The 13,832-nt window shown below is 47.5% G+C and overlaps 4 non-coding genes across 4 annotated transcripts; 3 read left to right on the top strand and 1 right to left on the bottom strand.

Annotated features, from left to right (window-relative positions):
* The first annotated feature begins 6,659 nt into the window (after positions 1-6,659).
* Positions 6,660-6,823, top strand: LOC122678638. The gene has a single exon (XR_006336285.1). It is a non-coding gene; the product is annotated as a U1 spliceosomal RNA (small nuclear RNA).
* A 2,554-nt stretch (positions 6,824-9,377) lies between these two features.
* On the top strand, positions 9,378-9,451 carry TRNAN-GUU. Its single transcript has one exon. It is a non-coding gene; the product is annotated as a tRNA-Asn (tRNA).
* Positions 9,452-11,377: 1,926 nt separating this feature from the next.
* On the bottom strand, positions 11,378-11,449 carry TRNAQ-CUG. The gene has a single exon. It is a non-coding gene; the product is annotated as a tRNA-Gln (tRNA).
* Positions 11,450-13,208: 1,759 nt separating this feature from the next.
* LOC122678397 lies at positions 13,209-13,364 on the top strand. The gene has a single exon (XR_006336084.1). It is a non-coding gene; the product is annotated as a U1 spliceosomal RNA (small nuclear RNA).
* Positions 13,365-13,832: the final 468 nt, after the last annotated feature.

Genomic DNA, 13,832 nt, shown 5'->3' with positions numbered 1-13,832 from the left:
CTTGGAAAATGTCCTTCATTACATTCTTTTGCCTTCCAGAATTAAAATCAAGCACTCATTCCACAGTTAATTCCTAGTAACAGTTGAAAAATAAAATAAGCAACAACATGAACAAAAAAACTCACCACCCCTACCACCAATTACAAAACGATCCTTCAAGAGGCTCAGCCCTGAGGTAGAGCGACATGCCCCCTTTTTGAAGTAGATGGAAAGACCTCAACTTCTGCTTTTTACACTTAGCTAATTACATATTTTCCATCAGCACCTCTGGCTGTCACTATAGAGGAACTCACTGGCAGAATCAGCAGAATGGGTGAAAAGTCAGCCAAGATATGAACTATTATTTTAAGATACAGTAGTAAAATTTGAGTATCTTTTGCTGTGTGGTTATTCAAGCATCCCAGAAATTTTTCCTTCATCCCAGTGTTGCTGGGGACTCTAGGAATTGATAATATAATCAGTAATTAATGGAGGACTCAAGTAATGCTTTTAAAAAACTTCATTTTGTGGACAAAGATTTTACAAAAACAACAGCATATGAATCATGTAAATTTCAGACCTGGTCAGGATCAAATCACAAATTACTTTTGGGGAAAATTCTTAAAAGCTATTTTGCGTCTCACCCTAATTTTAAAAAAAAAGTTGCAAAAAAGTGTATCTTTAAGATGGAGTATTCTACAATATTTAACTTCTCATAAATTATATTATTTCCCTCTACAGGTTAGAATCCATTCTAAAACAAATGAAATCAACCTGTGTCATCACCAATGTCTTCCAATTTGCTGTAAATGAGAACCACGTTGGGTACAACTGTGCAGGAAATAGGGTGAGAGTCCCTGAGGGGAAAAAAACAGAAAGGAAAAAAGACACTTAATGAAATGCTTCAAAGAAGTACCAATATTGCTTGACCTGTCAGCAGACAACCTGCAGGTCCATACAGGGTTCATTATGTCTCCCATCTTATAACTTCTAAAGTGAATGTAATAGACACATTGAACTGATGTTCTATGTCTGCTGTAATAAGTGACCATGAGTTTAGCCTCTGAAAAGAACACACTTTTATTACCTTAAAAGAACACACTTTTATTATCTTCAATTTTGTTGGAGGCCAACAAAGTTCTCATTAGACAAAAATCAAAATGTCAATAGGACTGTCTTACCTTCTGAAGGCTCTAAGGGATAATATGTTTCTTTGTCAATTCTAAAGGAGGAGGAGGGGAAAACAGAGGCAGAGTAAGGAGGAAGATGACCAGAGCCTGAAGGGCAAAGAAAGTTCTAGTCCCTGGTCCCAGAATAGCAGCTGCTCTCTCTTGAACTTCTCCTGACCTCATGGTGGACAGTTACACATTCCCAACCACCTCTTTCATCCTCCAATCCCCTTGATTCCCATAAGAGCAGCCTCTTATCACATCCCCCTCCAGCCCCCTTCCATGCTCTGATTCTAGGGATTTTTTTTTTTTTTTTTTTTGCCTAGGTCTACTTAGAGCTAGCCACAGATTCCTCACCAGCACCCAAACCCTAAGTCTGTGGCTCTGGAGAGTCCAAACCACAGAAATCTCCCAGGAGAAGAGGGAATGCAGGCCACATGTTCTCATGGGGTCATTCTGCAAAAATCTCAATATGGCTGTTCAAAACATGCCAGGTTGATATTTGAAGATGTAAAAACTGTTTACAAAAAAAAAAAAAAAAAACAAACCCAAAAAACCAACTCCTTTGTGCAAGTTATTGTTACATGGAATAACTTATACTATAAAACCCTAAACCAGGTGATCAGTTCTCATTCTAAAGTCACAGATAAGCCTCAACAAGGGAAAGCAGGCTGTGAGTACTAATTACAGGAAATGAACAAAATTGGGGCAGATCCCACAAAGGCCCAGGTAGGAGAAGATTCTTAGGCCAATGGCTAGGCAACCTCCTGTATTAGTCAGCTCAGGCAAGCCATACAAAATTACCATAGATTGGGTGGCTTAACTATCAGTGTGTTTTCACACATTCTGGAGGATGGTTGTCCAAGATAAAGACTCATGTCACGTTCCTGTCATGTCATGTCAATTCAATTTATGATGCAAACACTCTTCCTGGCTTGCAAATGTTAGAGCAGATTTCTCACTGGGTCCTCTCCGGGCTTCTTCTGTGTGGTTGAGCTGGGGTAGGGCAGGAGCCCAAGCTCTCTGGTTTCTTTTCTCACAAGGACACTAATCCTATCAGATCAGGACCCCAAGGCTATGGCCTCATTTAATCTTATGCAAGTGAAAGTTATATCTTTGAGTCGTGTCCGACTCTTTGCAAGCCCATGGACTGTAGCCTACCAGGATCCTCCGGCTATGGGATTTTCCAGGCAAGAGTACTGGAGTGGGTTGCCATTTCCTTCTCCAAGGGATCCTCCCGACCCAGGAATCCAACCCCATTGTAGGCAGACGCTTTACAGTCTGAGCCACCTTAATTACTTCCTTAAAGATAGAAGGCAGGAGGAGAAGGGGACAACAGAAGACAAGATGGTTGGATGGCATCACCGACTCAACGGACATGAGTTTGAGCAGTCTCCAGATGTGAAGGACAGGGAAGCCTGGCATGCTGAAGGCCACAGGGGTTGCAAAGAGGTGGACATGACTGAACAACATCTTCCTCAAAATGCTTTCTCCAAATACAGCCCCACAGGGATTAGGTATCAACATATGAATTAGGTGGTGGTGTTGGGGGGGGTGGTCATATACATTCAGTTCCTAACACCCTCCCCAGCCTTCTCCTCTCATGAAGGCATTTGCAGCTCTCAGCTCTAGTCCCTTGGAACTTCCCAGGCACTGGCTACTCAGATTCATCTCCCCATAGACTTTCTCCTTCTCTCTCTCTCTGACTCTAGTGCCTGAGCTCAGGGCACAGCTGTTGACTGGCTGATGCTAAGAAGCCATGGACTGACTTGCTTTCACCTGGATGACTTTCAGAAGGGAGCAGAAATGTGGTCACTGAGGAGACTGGCTGTGGTGGCAGGCTAATGCTTCCCCAAAGATGTCCACACCTGGGTCCCTGGAATCCATGATTATGTTACTTGACATGGCAAAAGAGACTTTGCGGTGTGATTAAATTCAAGATCTTGAGATGGGCACCCCATGGAATCACAAAGGTCCATATAGAGGGAGGAAAGAGAGTTGGTGTCAGAATAATGTGTTGTGAGAATAACTTGATCAGTTGTAACTAGCTTTGAAGTTGAAAGTGGCCTATGAGAGTAGAATGGGGGCATCTTATAGAGGCTGGACAAGGCAAACGGATTCTCCCCTAGCATCTCCAAGAACCACCACAACTCAGCTGTCACAATGATTTTAGCCCAGGGAGATGCATCTTGAACTTCTGATCTCCAGAATCCTAAGATAATAAATGTGTGTTGTTTTAAGGAACTAAATATGTAGTGACATGTAACAGTAGCAATGGGAAACTCCTACAGTGGACCTCGGTGAATACAAAATATTTAAAACCAGTTATGGTGGGAATTTGTTACCATAGCTTTAGACCAATTACTCTATCCCCAGAAATGCGAACTTTCAAACTGCTTAATTCTCAGTGTAGAAAATGTAAACAATACAGGATGAGGTACCAACCATCCCCATATAAGAGGCTGAAACCTCGCTTGCACTCAGGGATAAACGTCTAGTATGCTCCAAGACAGGGTTGTGCATGCCTGGTCTATTTGACACAGGGTTGCACTGTGTCAAATGGGGCACTGAATTTATAATGTTCTTCACTGGGCTAGCTGCAGGGCTGTCCTTTGTTATATCTTGATCAACTACTATCTGAACCCCCCTTTCCCTTGATGAGGAATTTTCCATATTCTGCAACTTCTGAGGATCACACACTTAGTTTTCTGAAGGGCTAAGATGTGGATCTATTACCAGGAACTGGCCACTCCCTACAAGTAACAAATACTCCAGCATTTAATAGGAGGTGAGAGACACAGGAGTAGGCCCTGGGAAAATTCTTTCTGGCCACTACAACAGAAGAATCCCCCCACCACAAGATCTTTAGTTGAACACCAACCAGGTGCCGCAGAAGTCATGGAACCACGGGTGGTGTCTGGTGCCCAGGCCCAATAGGGTCAGCTGTGCAGTTAGAGGGTTTGCCACTGAGCAGAAGGCACCAGTGTCCTTTCCATTTGGTTTGTGTGCTCGCTTTCATCAGTCTTTTTTATTCCTCCCAGTTTGTATAAATTCATTCTCCAGTTTTCTGGAGATTCTCTAAGGTATTACTAGCCCTGGATTGAAGTTTATGTCATATGAAAAGAGCCAGAATCTATTTCTGATGGTTGCAGAGAGAGAAATGGGGGGGGGGGGGAGGGAGGCAGAAAGCAAGATTCTTCGTGGAAGTTAACTGCGTGCTGAGTTCCTTTGCTGTTCGCCCCAAGATTTTCCAGAAGTCACCTTCTCCCTTAAGCCAAAGGCATCTCAAGGATCAAGTTACTCCATTTCCCCTTGCTCTCTGGTCAGGAAACACAAGTTGGCTGTCTTCTCCAGCCTCCCACTTCTCCGCCCTCAGGTCTAACCCAGTCTTCTGCAGTAAGAGAAAACAAATCAACAAACCTCACTCTCCAAGCAAACACGTCATCTTTCTTGCCCTTATTTTAGTCATCAGTTTCTATTTCAGAGTCCTCATTTCTTGTATTCTGTACGGTAGGCAAAGGAAAAGCATGGTCCTTGGGATGTCTTGAGGATGAAACAGGAAGAATCTGCACAGAAAACAAGTCCACCGAGTAGTACTTTGAGATGTAACCCTAAATCCGTATGTTTACATGCATGAAATATACATATGCTTTTATTTTGTCTCTATATTTCTATTCACTGTTTTCAGTTCAGTTCAGTTCAGTCTCTCAGTCGTGTCGACTCTTTGCGACCCCATGAATCACAGCACACCAGGCTGCCCTGTCCATTACCAACTCCCGGAATTTACTCAAACTCATGTCCATCGAGTTGGTGATGCCATCTAGCCATCTCATCCTCTGTTGTCCCCTTCTCCTCCTGCCCCCAATCCCTCCCAGCATCAGAGTCTTTTCCAATGAGTCAACTCTTCACATGAGGTGGCTAAAGTACTGGAGTGTCAGCTTCAACATCAGTCCTTCCAATGAACACCCAGGACTGGTCTCCCTTAGGATGGACTGGTTTGATCTCCTTGCAGTTCATGGGACTCTCAAGAGTCTTCTCGAGCACCATAGCTCAAAAGCATCAATTCTTCGGTGCTCAGCTTTTTCACAGTCCAACTGTGACCCCCATACATGACCACTGGAAAAACCATAACCTTGACTAGACGGACCTTTGTTGGCAAAGTAATGTCTCTGCTTTTTAATATGCTATCTAGGTTGGTCATAACTTTCTTTCCAAGGAGTAAGCGTCTTTTAATTTCATGGCTGCAGTAACCATCTGCAGTGATTTTGCAGCCCCCAAAAATAAAGTCAGCCACTGTTTCCCCATCTATTTCCCATGAAGTGATGGGACCAGATGCCATGATCTTAGTTTTCTGAATGTTAAGCTTTAAGCCAACTTTTTCACTCTCCTCTTTCACTTTCATCAAGAGGCTTTTTAGTTCCTCTTCACTTTCTGCCATAAGGGTGGTGTCATCTGCATATCCGAGGTTATTGATATTTCTCCCAGCAATCTTGATTCCAGCTTGTGCTTCTTCCAGCCCAGCGTTTCTCATGAAGTACTCTGCATACAAGTTTAATAAGCAGGGTGACAATATACAGCATTGACGTACTCCTTTTCCTATTTTGAACCAGTCTGTTGTTCCATGTCCAGTTCTAACTGTTGCTTCCTGACATGTTTTTAGAACTTATTTATTACTTAAAAACTTCTGCATCAGCGTAACACACGATCCCTAAATTTCTCTCCTCAGCGTGCAATCCAGCCGAAGGGTCAGACTCCTAGGAGGCTGGCAAAATCCGTCCGTATCTCCATGTATATGTATGGCTGAGTCCTTCGCTATTCATCTGAAACTACCACAACATTGTTAACTGGCTATACCCAAATAAAAAATAAAAATTTTAAAGTGAAAAGAAATGAAAACTCGTCTATGTCTCATTTAAACGGTGAACTGTTATATTGCTCAGTCGTGTTCGACCCCATAGATCCGCCGTCTATGGATTTTTCCAGACAAGAGTACTGGATTGGGTTAGCCATTTTCTTCTTCAGGGGATCCTCGCGACCACAGGAATCGAACCCGGGTTTACCCGTGATTTTAGACTGACGTTTTACAGTCTGAGCCACCAAGGACGCCCTAGGTCTCTTTTATCATTGTAAGTATGTCGATTGCTAAGGTTAATGAAATCATGACGTCACTTCCCGTCACAGGGGACTCGCCATTGGTCATCTCGACAGGGGTGGGGCCGGGCTTGGGTTGAAGAAGAGGAGCTGCCTTAGAGGTCCCGAATGGGGTTGGTCTATGTAAATCTTGCAGCGAAGTGGTCCTGTTCCCGGCGAGCCACTTCCCGGGTTACGGAAATTTTCCTGAGATTTTGTTCGATATTTTTTTTTTTAGAAGAGTTATTTGGAGGGACTGAGAGGCGTGGGAAAGGAGAGGGTGCGGAGATAGTGGAAGAACTGCGGGGAAAGGGCAAAGTCAGCGTCTGTGTACAGTGAACGTGTCTAAGGCTGTGCCGGGGGCAGGGGGAAGGTTAACTCATACTTACCTGGCAGAGGAGATACCATGATCAAGAAGGTGGTTCTCCCAGGGCGAGGCTCACCCATTGTACTCCGGGTGTGTTGACCTCTGCGATTTCCTCAAATAAGGGAAACTCGGCTGTGTAATTTATGGTAGTGGGGGACTGCGTGCGCGCTTTCCCCAGATAACTAAGTAATAACTACAAACAATCTGTTTTTCTTTGGCGGTGATTTAGTCACTAAGTTGTATCTGACTCTTATGGTTCCCCTGGAGTGTATGTTTGCCAGGGTTCTCTGTGAGATTTTTCAAGGCAAAAATACTGGAGTGAGTCGCTATTTTTTTCCCCAGGGAATCTTCTTAACTTGCAAATCACACTCGGGTCTCCTCGCATCAGGTGGCCGAAAGTACTGCAGTTTCAGCTTCAATACCGGTTTTTCCAATGAACACCCAGAACTGATCTTTAGCATGGACAGGTTGGATCTACTTGCAGTCCAAGGGACTCTCAAGTTGAGTCTTCTCAAACACCACCCCACAGTTCAAAAGCATCAATTCTGCAACGCTCACCTTTCTTTATAGTCCAACTCTCACATCCATACATGACCACTGGAAAAACCATAGCCTTGATTAGACAGACCTTTGTTGGCAAAGTAATGTCTCTGCTGTTTAATATGCTATCTAGGTTTGTCATAACTTTCCTTCCAAGGAATAAGTGTCTTTTTATTTCACGGCTGCAATTACCATCTGCATTGATTTTGGAGTCCAGAGAAATAAAGTCAGCTATTGTTTCCACTGTCTGATGCTGGGAAGGATTGAGGGCAGGAGGAGAAGGGTGCGACAGAAGATGAGATGGTATCACTGACTCAACGGACATGAGTTTGAGCAAATTCCAGGAGGTAATGAAGGGCAGGGAAGCCTGATGAGCTGCAGTCAATGGGGTCGCCAAGAGTCGGACATGACTGAGGGACTGAACAACAACAACGTTCTGTAAGTTCAAACAGTTAAGTAGACACACGCAAACATAAACAAAGACCCAGTCTAAGTGATGAAATCGACAATTTCTGAAATGAACTGTATTGCACGGGATTAACAAGGACCAATTAGAAAATGCAGAGGATTATTTTTGATAGGAATTGCACTGACTCTGCAGATCACTTCGAGTAGTACTGGCATCTCAACTACACTGAATCTTCCAATACGTGGAGGCTGTCTTTCCATTTCCTTAGGGGTTCTTTAATCTCTTGCAGCTATGTTTCGCAGTTTTCAGTGTTCAAGTCTTTCATCTCCCTTAGTAATTAATTAAGTGATATTGCAAGTGAAATTGTTTTCTTAATTTCCTTTCCAGATTTTTCACTCCTATTGCATAGAAACACAACTGATTTTTGCCTGTAGTGTACCCATTATGCAGAATTCAGTTGTTGACTCTGGTAATTTCCTTGTGTCCTTGGGGATTTTTCTATGTACAGGAGCACCCATCTGCAAAGAGAAAGACAGACAGGAGGTTACCTGTTTTGGGTCACCAGTAACCCTTGAGTCTTGGATCAGCATGCACAGCCTAGGCCAGAGAAATGGAGATAGGCAGGGAGCCTCTCTTTGCAAGCAAATTCAATCAGCAGGGATAGGGCGATGCCTCGGGGACCCCTGAGGCCAGAAAAGGGCGGATTCCTATTAGCTCAGCCAAATGCCCCGGATTAGACAGCCGAGAAGGTTATTTACGGTGCGGCAGGCACTCTCCTCCGGGGGGCACCTAGAGCCCCAGCTAGGCCGAAGCTGAAGGGGAAGCTGACTCCAGGCCTTGGGGGCTTCGGGCGGGGTCTGGGCTGCTTCAGAGCTTGAGTTCTCTGGCGAGGTGTCAGCTTCGCTATCCCACCCACCTGCTCGGTGGGCAGTAGGGGACAAGCCACCAAGTCCAAAAGGTAAAACCACACGGTGTTGCTGGCGGTGATCAGCCACGAGAAGCCCGTTCCTTATTAGGGTACGAATTCAGACCCAAGCCAACAAGGCGCGGAACCCTCTTGGGTGGGGAGCTCCGAGCCGGTCCAGGTGGTGCCCTCTTGGCCTTTCTAGAACTTTTATCTGTTCCTAAAATCACCTGCTAGAAAAAAAGGTTTTGAAGAACGACCGACCTGAAAAAGCTAGGTTTCTCTAGGACTGAAAACTTCCAGGTGTCATAAGAATTCTCGATCTACCGACCACTCCCAGCAGCTGAGACGGAATGCGTCCACCGCTCAGCATTTCTTGGGCGACTGCTGGATGCCAGGCCCCGTTCCTGGCATGGTGAACCAACTCCAGGTCGGGCCCCGTGGAGTTATTTATTCTCTGGAGGCGCCGAGAAGGGGCAGTGCCGTGGGGACACAGCCAGTTGCTGTCCTGGCCCCCCGTGCGACCCCCAGGGCCCCGGGGCAGGTGCCGTGAGCGCGACCTGTGAGGCCGATCACGAGTGGGAAGTGAGGGCTTGAGCCCGAGAGAAGCTGCAACTGTCTCGGGTAGAGGGGCAGCTTTGGAGGCGGCCAGGAGCAGGCGAGGATGGCTGTGGGCTCCGCGTTGTTGCGTCCGAGCCCCAGCTCACTCCGGTTCCGGGTCCGCCGCCTGGCGTGCTGGGCGCCCAGATTCAGCGTCTCTGGTGCCCACGAGGTTGGGCCAAAATAGAGACATTTGAATCTTTTTTCCGAGGCAATTGGAAGGGACGGGGGAAATCCATTCTGATTGCAGGACATTACAGGAGGCATTTGTAACAGTTGGTCTCTGTGGCGCAATCGGTTAGCGCGTTCGGCTGTTAACCGAAAGGTTGGTGGTTCGAGCCCACCCAGGGACGAACTCGGCTTTGAATCTAGCGATGTCTCAGCCGTTAGTTTTATGCACCTTTCACTTCCTCCCCAGCACCCGCAATCCCCAGGCTGTTGATTTCCGCATGCTTCTTCCTCTTGGTTTTTACCTGGTGGCGTTGATCTCTCTGCGCCACCCTGAGGCCTGCCCTCACTAATCCATCTGCCTTGAACCTGCCAGGACAGTTCCCAGTGGATGAAGACACACGCACCGGGGGTTGGGGGGTGGGGAGGGGGAACCTTACTCAAGCTATGACGTCGCAGATCAGGCGCTATGTCACCACCTGCAGGGGCACCGCAATGCCAGGTCTCACGATGCCTCCACCCTTTCTTGCGGAGCTATCACTTCCTTCCTTCCTTCCTTCTCTTTCTTTTCTTGCCCCATCACAGGTACAATAATCCAGTTTCAGAACACTACTTTCATCTTCCATTCCCTCCAGCCCGGCTGCAGACAATTCACGCTCTTTACTCTAGCCCCAAGGAATGTATTTGTATGTATTGAATGTATTTGTATGTATTTATGAATTCACAAATATTCACACACACCCAATTCCAATTCGGAACTACAGGGTTTTTATTGAATATCTATCTTTTAAGTGAATCTCTTTCTCTAACACCAAGCATTTTTTGTTTTCAAGGGTACTACTGGGAGTAATAGAAATAGGATATTCCAGAAAGTCCTTCACTTTTTCCCACATTGCATAGACAAAACAATACATAATAGCAAAAATACCGCTAACAACAGTATTCAGTCGCTGAATACCGCTCAGTCCTGTCGGTCACTCAGTCCTGTCTGACTCTTTTCGACCCCATGGACTGCAGCAGGCCAGGCTTCCCTGTGTCCATCACCAATTCCCGGAGTTTGCTCAAACTCATGTCCACCTAGTCGGTGATGCCATCCAACCATCTCATCCTCTGTCGTCCTCAACAACGATATTGGGGAAAGCAATTTTGGGATTTGTTGTCCTGAGTATACATAAATTGTTGCTTTATTTTAATTTTATAACAATAAAATTGGATGTAGCTTCCAACTTAAATCTAACTAAGTAAGGTATATTCACTATAGTCTAGCCTTGACTATAAATCCGCAGGTGTCTCAACGGCCAGGATGAAGGTGGATAAAGGACCCTCGGTCTCCAAAGATGCTGGATCCGTGGCCCTGGCTCCTCTTTCTGTCCGAACTTGGGAGGAAAGGACTAGATTTCCTGGAGTCAAGGTTCAAATCTTAGCCTAGCAGCGAGCGGCTTTTCGTGTTCAGCGGAGAGGTAGGGGCGAGAAATTCTGGAAAAAAAAAAAAAAAATCATCGAATAAATCAAAGTAAATTGAAATAGGATCAATTAAAACTCGAAATTGAATTGGGCAAGTGAGTTAAAATACAGTTCTTCTCACCGGAAAGCTGTCAACCTGGCTGATCAATGACATCACAGCCCCCGCGACCATTTATTCACAGGGCCAAGACTGCGGTGAGAAGCGCCCTCAGTGAGCCAGCTTCTGCCTTTCACCCTGGAGACCCAGGGTGACCCGATGGGGTGGGGGTGGCAGTGGCTCGGTCGTTGCGCCCCTTGGCGGGGCCGGGCCTCCGATGGCCAGCGATGAGCAGAGCCTTTAGGTCCAGCGGGGACGCCCCGGGCTCGACTCCCACCTGCCCGCTACCTCCCGGTGGATCACCGACCTGCACAGCTCGGATAATAGGTTTCCGGGACCTCGGCTGCTGAGGGGGAGGCGGCAAAGCACCGGGGACGTGTGGCCTCCTTCGCGGGACCCAGACGTTCTGGTCACGAGAGCAGGAGGGAGGGGGACACTGGGGCGGGAAAGCAGGTCCACTCAGCGCGCATTTGAGGCGCGAGTTCGCTTTCAGGTGGAGACTGAGTTCCCGCTAAGCGCGTAAAAGACACTTGACTCAGTCTAAAGAGAAAGGTCCCACCGAGACTCGAACTCGGATCGCTGGATTCAGAGTCCAGAGTGCTTACCATTACACCATGGAACCGCCACCGGCCGGTTACTCCCGCCGCTGAACCAGGCCTGGCGCAGCCGCGCCGGCCCAGGACCCGCCTCCCGCCCGGCGCTCTCGTCACCCCGCCCGGAGCAGCTTCCTCCACGACGCCAGGGGTCGCTTGACTCGCCGGCCCGCAGCCTTCTCTTCAGGTTTGGACTTCGTCCAATGAGAAGAAACCCATTCGGGGTGAACAACAGGGAAGGGCTTTTGGGGCCTCCTCCAAATGCACCTGCTCTGCCGGCATTTCTAGAGTTTTCTACCCAGAAGTAAAATTCTCGCCAGAAAAAAAAGTTCCTTTTCTCTGCCGTTGTCCTCTTCCCGCTGCCCTGGGAGCGCTGAATGTCCCCAGAAGAGCCCTTCGGACTTCGTGGGATGTCCCCTTCCTGGGACCCCAGGTCTAAGCGTAGTAGAATCGCGGGGGCGCTGCCAGCTTCGTTGGGGGACAGAACGTCCTTTCTGTGTTGGGAACCGGATAGAAGCCAAAGCGACAGCAGCCCCGCACGTCGCACCGCGAGCACCCACGCCGCCGGCGCCCCGCGGGGTGTGGTCGGGTGTGAGCAGCTGACAGTGTCTCTTCTGGGCTGTTTCCTTCCTAACCTTCCTTCTCTTCCTCAGCTTTCTGGGTTCACCCCCTCCCCGCCCACCCGCGTCCCCAAGACGGCGGCGCCCTCTCATTGAGAGGGGAGCTCAGCGCCCACGGGGTGCCCTCTAGACGTTTCCATTCTCCCGACGTTTATATGATTCAGCGGCCAGTTTTAAAGTTTTGGACATCGGCCACGTTTGAAAGCCTTTCACACCCTCCCATTCCGCAAAGGGGGATGCACATACTAAGAGGGGCTGGCTCCAGCCGGAGAGGCTGTGTCGTCGCCTGTCACCTGGGCGGGGGCTCCCGAGGCGGCGAGGGCCGTGCGCCCTGCTTGGGGGCGTCGAGGGCAGCTCGCTGGTGTCAGCGCCCAGATGTCCGTTTGTTAAAACTCAGCGCTGTGTTGTTTGTGTTTTCAGCACGGGAGGGAGGGCTTGGGGAGCTCGTTCTCACCCCGTGTCAACAGCATAAGATTTTATAATCCTGCTCTGTGAGTACCGTATGCGAGCAAGACTGTTAATTGGGAAACTGGTGGTTGAAGCCACCACGGAACGTTCCAGTCATACTTCAACTTATTTTCCTGCTTCCAAGTCTCAGACTTGACCAAAGCCTCCCCTGCTGCCTTTATCCTCCAGGCAGCAACCTCAAGAGGTAGCTCTCAGTTCCCTTTCTGACTGTCCTTTGCTCTGTAGACGCAGGCGGGGCAGCTGCTGAAACTCAGCAGTCCTGGATCTTCACTGTTTGGCCCCAGGATGGTTTCTCCCCGCCCTCATCAGGTGCAACTGGTCTCTGCACTATCTGCAGCCCTGCAACTACCCTGACCTGCATGATTCCACACGGATTCCAGGAGAACTGCCAGGCTGCAGAGGCTGAAGGCACAGACGTGGGAGTCACCATGGTCAGTCTTCAGGTTGGTGCACATCAGCAGCTAGTATTGAGTATGCCCTTACACGATGCCACCAACACTTTGATTTGAGGTGTTGTATCCTTACATTTTAAAAAATTAATGACATTACTTTTTAGGACAGATTTAGGTTTACAGGTAAATTGAGCACATAGTAGAGAGTTTTCACACATACTCTGTTGTTCCTCACCCAATTTCTTCTATTATTGCTATCTTGCATTAGTGTCATGGAGGGTAGGGGAGTAGCTGGGGGGTGGTTGGGGGGAGTCAAAGATCTCGTGATCAGGAAAGTGGTTTTCCAAAAAATGAAGTTTTATCTATTGCACTCCAGATGTGCCGAATGCTTTGATTTCCCCAAATTTGGGAAACTCCAATGCATAATTTGTGGCAATAGGGGACTGAGTTTGTACTCTCCCCTGACAGTTAATGGTTCATTGTGGTAGTTTAGTTGCTAAGTTGTGTCCCTCTCTTGCAGCCCCATGGACTATAGCCCGTCGGCCTCCTCTGTCCATGGGATTTCCCAGCCAAGAATACTGGAGTGTGTTGCCTTTTGTTTCTCCAGGTGATTTTCCAGAACCAGGGATTGAACCTGGGTCTCCTGCATTGCAGGCAGATTCTTTATCAACTAAGCCACCTGGGAAGCCCTAATGGTTAATAACAGACCATTTAAATATATATTCAGTAGTTTGTGTGTACTTTGGGGGGCATTTCCTAGATTCATTTTCCTGGAAGATAAATGTTCCTGCTCCCCTTCTAAGTTGCTTTGGGGAATAAAAATGCTGCATTCCTTTCTAATGCCAGACTGTGATTTGACAGCCATCATAGTTTATGAGGATTAAGACCCTAATCAACCAACCAGAATACTTTATTTCAGGCCAGTTGCATTT

This window comes from Cervus elaphus, chromosome 20 (assembly GCF_910594005.1).
Source record: "Cervus elaphus chromosome 20, mCerEla1.1, whole genome shotgun sequence".
Lineage (NCBI taxonomy): Eukaryota > Metazoa > Chordata > Mammalia > Artiodactyla > Cervidae > Cervus > Cervus elaphus.
This window is presented reverse-complemented; position numbering and strand designations above follow the sequence as displayed.